Source organism: Toxorhynchites rutilus, chromosome 1 (assembly GCF_029784135.1).
Source record: "Toxorhynchites rutilus septentrionalis strain SRP chromosome 1, ASM2978413v1, whole genome shotgun sequence".
NCBI lineage: Eukaryota > Metazoa > Arthropoda > Insecta > Diptera > Culicidae > Toxorhynchites > Toxorhynchites rutilus.
Window position 1 is genome coordinate 34,042,114 of NC_073744.1, and position 8,465 is coordinate 34,050,578.

The 8,465-nt window shown below is 36.4% G+C and overlaps 2 long non-coding RNA genes across 2 annotated transcripts; both read right to left on the bottom strand.

The window, feature by feature from the left end:
- Positions 1-437: 437 nt before the first annotated feature.
- On the bottom strand, positions 438-1,220 carry LOC129763609 (uncharacterized). The gene is made up of 3 exons (XR_008740986.1): positions 1,090-1,220; positions 923-1,029; positions 438-845 (listed from the first exon to the last, which is right to left on the bottom strand). It is a non-coding gene; the product is annotated as an uncharacterized LOC129763609 (long non-coding RNA).
- Positions 1,221-4,072: 2,852 nt separating this feature from the next.
- On the bottom strand, positions 4,073-5,472 carry LOC129763610 (uncharacterized). The gene is made up of 3 exons (XR_008740987.1): positions 5,227-5,472; positions 4,879-5,026; positions 4,073-4,818 (listed from the first exon to the last, which is right to left on the bottom strand). It is a non-coding gene; the product is annotated as an uncharacterized LOC129763610 (long non-coding RNA).
- Between the last annotated feature and the right edge of the window lie 2,993 nt (positions 5,473-8,465).

Genomic DNA, 8,465 nt, shown 5'->3' on the forward strand with positions numbered 1-8,465 from the left:
CTGTTGGCGCAATCTCTTAAGTCAAGATCAAAACTATAACTCGTTCAAGGATTTCACAATTTCTTCACCAACAAGTGACCCCCGCGTGTTGCTTTCTAAAGTAGTGCAACTCGTTGATCCAAACTACGAACTGACCGAAGAAGAAGTTCAAGAGTGGCTAAGCAACTCAGACAACATAGATGTAGCGCAAATATATACCGACGAGCAACTGGCCAAGCCTCTGGTGGTGACTTTTTCGAGGCCGACCATGAAGAGCAAGATTGCGATGCTAACGAAAATGCTGAGGGTGATCTTAGTACTTCGGTTATATGTACTCTTGGAGGAGTCAATCCGAAAAACGCAATGATGATAAGTAGGCTATCAGCATCATGGATGTACTCAAAAATGTTCTTATTGCTGTTGGCGATGACCGTAAATTAGTGGAAGCCGAAAAATGAAAAAACGAATATGAAAATGAAATTATTCGCCTTCTTGACGAATAACAATAGTGAATTTTAATTAAGTATATGGCATGATAACAAAAATACAAAATGATTGATTGTAACACCATAAATTGTTTTGATTGGAAAAATGGTTGAAAATACTCCTAAAAATTTATCGTGTTGTAAAAACTCGCACAATGGTATATTCGTGTTGACGGCATTGATTCTTCACTTTTAGTTTATCGAACTGTTCCTGATAATCGGGCTGCTCTCGGATTAGTATTGCGACTGTGCCTCATTTCACACCCACTGCTGCTCCCAAGTCTTCCGACTCGGCGTATAGCAATATGGGATATTGCGTTTCTCACAAACAGATGGCAAGTGACACATGATTTCCACTTTTCTGCAGCGAAAATGACAATCCTGTAAAAATTGAGATGCGAATTAGAGACTTCCGATTAGATATTTGACTTTATTCAACTTTTTTTATAAATTGCAACCTCCATTTCAACACACAATATACACATTGCTTTCCCTGTTTCATTATTCCGCGGACGCACTTGAACATCCTTTAATCCATATCGTAAATAAGATTTGTGTTTTGATGCTGCAATTAATTAATATAGATAAGAACATGCGGAAATAACATTAAAATATCCATCTAAACCTTTTTTGATAAGTTTATGAATGTTCTTGGTTAATTTCTTCGGCGCCATGGGCTGAGTGATTGCATTCGTAATTTTAAGTTTCACATCATATTCTTCCTTAACGATAGTTGTGTCGATTTCGGCATCTGGTTTCTCTACCTTTATATTTCCTATTATTATCTCGAAATCAGGGGATAGTTTAGTTGCGCCTTGCAATACCGCAATGCTATTTCTTGCTTCTCGATTCCGTAAACTGTCGACCGTGGAAGGCCCGTTTCGTCAGCCACTTGTAGAACACTCTCACCACGATTTATCAAAATGTTATTCTGAGTCCATTTTGATGTTTTTCTTGTCTGGTTCTAACTTGTTTTTCACATTCTGTTTTTCGTTTGTGCTGTGTTTGTTGATATTCGCGTTGACGGCACTGAGCTTCGTTTCATGATTTTGGGAGCGTCCAAGATAGTAATTAATTTTCAGGCGGAATGAACACGTTTTCAAAATTAAAATTATGAATAAAAATTAACTTATTTGTATCAAATTAGTATTCTATTTAAATGAAATACACTTTTTTTACATGGGGTAAAAAAACCTCATACGAAAATCGTGTTTGAGAACAATTTTATATTATATATAATGAAAGGCTTCAGTCAAAATATCAGAAGTGTATAGACAATCGATTAAATAAGAATCAAAAGTACGTGTTTCAAGTGATTAATTAACATGGTGTACAAATTTTCATTCAAATTTTATTATTTCAAAACTGGCTTCGTGCCTTCTAATCTGATATAGATTACACTATCGAGTTTTGTCCCAAATTGAAAGTCGCCACCAGACGTCGACACTAATCACTGTCAGTACGGATTCACATCTGTCCAATTAGACGTAAACATGTCCAATTAAACGTGTCGCATTACAGGTATGTCCAATTAAAAAAATGTCGCATTAAATGTAAATTACTGTACTTTGATTGATATTATATGCGATTATGATTTATTCTGATTTCTTGTAAGACTTAGTACGTGCAAAATTTTACGATTCAATGTTTGCTGGGATGTTACTCAGAATCGTTATTGCGACATATGATGTGTTATATACCATTAGACAGAAAATTTTTCCAGCACTTGAACTTTTTCGAAACACGAACAAAAAATAGTAAAAAGTTAAACAATTTGACGATAATAGTTTTATTGTGTAAGCCACTTTACTTTTCACCTCCTCGACTCGGCTATCAACGATAACATATGAGGACACGACCACATATCTCAAGTGACAGACTATAGTCACGCCATTCGCCTGCGGAAACATCGTGACTTGAATCATCTCACGTCATTCGTTACGCGGAATAAAGGGGAAAGCGAGTCGTTGCGTATCCCGAGTTATTCTCTATTTTTCGGACAAACAAGCATTTAAAAGTTGGCAGAATCAATGGAGGGATTATCTTGGAAGATGGTGTTAATCTATTATCCCTAAAGTTCAATCAATTCGGGCTCAATTCGCACCTTTATCGTGTAGGTCTTGCTACTAATCATTTATGTAATTGTGGTCCAGGATGCCATAATATCGAGCATGTTGTTTGGTTAGGAAAAAAAATGCAATTAATATATTAAACTGGCTGCTGATTTAGATGTTCGAAAGGGTATACTCACGCATATCAGATCACAATAGCTTGAGTAGTCGCGATTTCAATATTATGTTCCGCCATTTCACTTACTTTACTTATTTCACTTAGAAACCATTTCACTTACTCTTTCGAAAGCACTTGCCCATTCTCCTAAGCCTTTCTATACATACTTCTTTCCTATAGAATACGCAGCTGCTGTAGTGAACTGATTACCCAATGAGATCGGTTTACTACAGCAGGGTCTTTCAGATTAATGGGACACGTCGGATTTTCATTATCCACAGTGAGTTGTTTCATCACATGCCCACAATTTTATTTTAGTCTCATCATTGCCCTAGATTAAAGAACGAAGGGATGTGATAACTACTAACTGCTACTTGCCTAATTATTTTCTAACTTTTAGTACATTAAACCGTTTAACTCAGTTTTGACGTAGGACTACGTCTTTCATTTCTATACCGGGGTGTAAAATCAAAGTTTCGAAAACGAAAGCGTTACGCCGGAGACCGAGATTTTGAGTGTTAATAGCTCCTAAACAACTGAACGAAATGGTATGATAAACACTTCATTCGAAAGATAAAATGTCTACGCGTTCTATACTTGTTACTTTCTGATCCAAAAACTTGTTTCAATAGTCTTAAATTTGCTTTCAAAATAGGCTATTGAAATCACCAATCGGTATATAAGCGAGCGCCGCTCGGAAATCCACTCAGTTCTAATTGAACAGCGATTGGAGCATGTTGTCGCTGTTGTGGTGAAGCTCTTCATTTATCATGAAAGCGCGGATGAACGGTGTCACCAAGAGCCTGTTTGTGCACCTTAGGCCAGAAGGGAATCCATCAGGAGGAGAGTGATGCTACAAACGGTTCCCCGGGAAGATCTCGAAGCAGCCGCTACACACACACACATATACACGCACGGAATTCTTTCCGTTTGGATCGAGAAAGATCCGGAAAATAATCTGCCAGTTCCTCTAAGAATTTAAAAATACATTCATGTGAAAGAGTTTATTTGAATGTTTTCTATCCATGTAACACTGTGATCAAATATGTTTCAATCAAGTGCTATTAACAGATGGTTATCGAGTTAGCATTAACCACTGGTGGGCTTCCAGTATCGAGGAAAATGTGGAAATATCTAATCGGTACTGAAAATAATCTGCCAGTTCCTCTGGGAATTTAAAATTACATTCATATGAAAGAGTTTATTTTAATGTTTTCTATCCATGTAACACTGTGACCAAATACATTAGGTTTTGTGATTTTTCAATCAATCGCAATCAACAGGGTAGCTTCTGAAGATTATTCTTCCCCATCAGTAGGATATTTCCGTATCCAATATTGGATGCATAAAACCTTGTGCCTCCAACGTAACGCTCTCGTTTTCGAAGTTCTCCAAATATTCATTCATTCAGAATGAATTCAGATTCAACTTCATACAAATGATCTCTAAATCAACGATAGTCCTACGTCATCCTTGCGGTTATACCATAGATATAACCCACTGTTTTTTTTACATTTTTTTATTCAAAAATAAAAATCGGTTCACTTTTGTAAGTTATGCAAATTTGTGAGCGTTTCGTCTGAAAGACCCTGTATTTCAGAACGCCTTGCACAAGACAAATGAAGCCATCAGATGTGGACAATGTACATTTGCTTCGCGGTTAGAGAATGGGCTACAATATACAGCGCCCTCTTCGGTAGAAAGCGAGTATCTGGAATTATTGGTCATTAGAATTATTCCAGACGGCAGATGTCCCTACTACTAATTAAAAGTTGCCTATGAATTACGTTAGATGGCAGAGCTACAGCGTGTGCTGTCCTCTGTTGCACGATATTATTTCAATCATTTTTGCCAATCCTAGTGGTAAATAGACAAAAAGGAGCGTGCAACATCTAGAATTATTGTTGTTGTTGTTGATCAAAAATTGGAAATTTGAAATATCAGTAAATGTTGTATATTTTTAACAATTTGAAACTGCTCTCTGGTCTGCTAATCTGTTAATTTGCTCCACAAGCACGAATGTTGAATGTTAAATTTTTCAGATGTCGACACTGTGCTTTCGTCTTTGCGGATAGAAAATGAACTGCAATAATATACAGTGCTCTCTTCGGATGAAAGCAAGCATCTGAAATTATAGGTAATTAGAATTATTTGAGACGGTAGATGTCTGACTAACAATGTTTACATCTGGAGATTTTACCACAAGATGACAGAGGTGCAGAGTGTGCTGCCCTCTGTTACACGAAATTTTCCCATTCTTGTATGCCCTGCCTAGGGGTAAATAGATGTAATGAGGCTTGCAGCATCGATAATCATTTCTGTTGTTTGTTAATCTGAAAACGAAATTAGAAATAACAATAAATGTTGTATACTGTCGTAGGCTATAGGCTACGGTGAATGTTTCCATGGCTTATCTTCAATTCGAAAACTGACATATTAAAAAAAGAATGCAAAATGTGGTGATGATTGCAATGATTGATGCTTTGACCGATTTGCTTATGTGTTCATTTTTATTCATCTTGCATCAACCCACCTCATCGCTGGGTGGGGCAGAGGAGTGCGTTTGGTGGGCTTCACTCTGTTTGCCCACAGTAATATTTTTTCAAATCAATAAGCAAACAGTTGAAGAGGTATGCCTTTATGGATATTATGAAATATTTGCGAAATGCATTTCGCACACAAATATGTTGACACACTTTCGCCGATCGGCTCGATACGATCCGTTCGAGAGCCTTACGGCTGTTGCTGCTGCTGCTGGAGTCTCGCCAGTAATACGCAAAAGTGCATTCCGCGTTCGATGAGTTTCTTTTTTTAAGGGTTTTTGTTTAACTTTGGCGGCGGCGGTAGTGGCGGTTACTTTTAAGTTATATCGATAAAAACAAATGGCCAGACGGTGAATGGGGGGATTTCTCTCGGTAAATAGTAACAGTGTTGGAGGCACTTATCGAATGTTTACCTCCGGGCTTTGAATACCGACGGAAAATGTATTGTTTGAAGGATTTATTTTATTTTATTTTTTTTTGGTATATTAAAGTGACGGCTTCATTTTCTAATAATATTTTTCTATGATCGATAAAAAAATAGAGGAACAGACCACGACATTTCAATTTTTGGGAGATTTTTGAAATGCTGTTATTTCGTGGAAATTTTGAATATCGGTATGTACAGTGAACAAAAATAACAGGAAGAAATAAAAAATCGATTTCTATCTGGTTTTTCGAGGGTTTTGTAGATCAGCACATTTTTCTGCTAACTAAGTCGACAGTTTATGATTTTTTGCTCTATATTGTTTGAATGAAATACCACTTCGTCTTTGATGATAAAAAAATCTGTAAATAATGGTCGTATCGCATTCTATACAAGGTTTAAAAGATACCAAAAACAGGTAGTTTTACAAAGTTTTTCAGCCGATCGGACAAACTATTGAGGGAATTAGTATTGAGTGAATCACAAAGTGTACAAGAAGTACAAAATGTTAAATTCGTAAACTTTCAATCGTTTGGAGATATTGCAAAGAGTGACGATTCTCACACATACACATACGTATTTCTACATAAACACACGCAACCCTGACTCACAGACATTTGCCGTCGTACTCTGTTCCTCTAATTTGTTTGTCCAGTGTAGTTAGTCATTTGAGGTTGGATTCATTACCCGAAATCTTTTTTTGGCGGGATGAAGTTTACCACCATTAAAGTTGATTCTACTTTGAATCTGACGAGTAAATGTCATATATAACTTTATTATGTTGACTTTGAATTAAACAAGTTCATATTGAGTAATATTACACTCTGAAACGTATTTCCTCATCAATAACTTTGCGGTTACTTGTACATACACATCATACAAGGTAATGTTGTTCCTCAAACTTAATCTCGTTGATATTTTTGAATTTGGTTATTTTGTCAGATATTCTGGTTTCTTGAAATTATTTAGCACTGTTTTGAAAAATGTTTTGAAAACATTTGTACGTTTTGAAAATAATTCAGGATTTTCACTCTGTAAAAGCTTATTCAGTCTATTCGCAACGATCATACGATAAAAAGGAAGGTGAAGCCGGGGGCAAATTGATCACGATTTTCAGAACAAAATTTGAACATTTCCGATTGTTTTTGTTCAGTTTAAACCCAATTCTTTTTAAAACCAGTACTGGTACTGGTGCTGGTGCTTAGGTCACAAAACGCTATGATTTTTTTTTTGTAAAAATTTTCCTTTGGATTTTTTTGCGGAAAATTTCAAAACATAGGTTTGATGTGAAATTGATCAATCTATTTTTTTCATATTTTTCTTTTGTATTATGCATAAAAATGTGAATCACTGATTCTTTTACTTATTTTTTTTCCAAAACCGTTTATTAATCAGACTCAATTACTTATTATCTAACGCTTACAGAATCAAATATCATCTTAAAATATAAATAATAACTAAATCTAATACTAGATTAGTTGGACAGGATTAGGATTTAGTATTAGGATGGAGCGAGGGGGTAGTTTGGTTTGATGAGGAGGGAAGGAATCAAACAGAGATATAATTTCTTTTGAGAAATTGGTAAATAGAAATCATTAGGTTGAGGTCGCGACTAGCTAAGATGTCTCTAACCGGTAAGTCAGATTGCCTTCCTAGTGCCCTGAGTGAATCCGATAGATGAGCCCAGGCAGAACGAATGTTTATACAAGACCAGACCACATGCTCGATGTCATGATAACCATCACCACGAACACAAATATTATTATCAACGATTCCAATGCGATGCCGATGTGCATCTAACAAGTAATGATAAGACATGAAGCGGGACATCACGCGAATGAAGTCCGGACCAACATTCAATCCTTTGAACCATGCGTTTGTCGATACCTTGGGAATAATTGTATGTAACCAGCGACCCATATTATCTTCACTCCAATTGTGTTGCCAATTGGAGAGTACATAACTACGAGGAGCAGGGTTGCCAACTATAACTTTAAAAAATAGGGAGGATGAAGTATATAGTGTAGAGTACAATAACTATCTTCATTTATAAGACTGGCTATATCAACTTTATTGTTGTGTTCAAGCACGAAAGAATTACAAAACTGAAATTCCAGTGCTTCATAACTATAGAACCAGATGGAAAAACTCTCACTCCTTTACAAAATTAACGCCAATTTAACATGAATTACGATAAGTTTCTAATTTGTAGGTTATCATTAGCTCTCCATCAGTTCAAATAACCCATTCGGGTGGTTACGACCAAGCTGCGCCATGTTGTAGTGGATATCACGTTCTACGCAGAGGATACTGCTCGTTTAAGCTCTTCAAATCACTCATACTGCTGGTAAGCTGCATCTACTATTCGTTCGATCACTCCTCATAAGTTCCTGGCACTATTTTGATTTGGTAAACAAGTTGACCAGTCCAGAATCTGAAGCCCCTGTTCATTAAACCAAGCCATGACCTTCCAGATTTTATGAATTGATGCCAAATTACCCAATTATCACATTGTTTTTGATGCAAAAACAGCCATAAATGATTCTGAAGTGCTTCGTTTCACTTCTGACTGTTCATTCGTGTTGGTGGTAAGCTATCTAGACCAGGTCTATTTGAGAAAATTCTCCCCAAACTATAAAAATCCTATCTCCAAAGTTGCGGAACCAAAAACTAATGCGGAAATCCCATGGGTTCCACTATTTAAGGAGAACTTCTCTGACTGTGAAAATTCAACCTGAATAGAATTTCTTCATACTGGAAGGATCTTTGATGATTTGGGGAGAATTTTCTCAAAAAGGCCTGGTT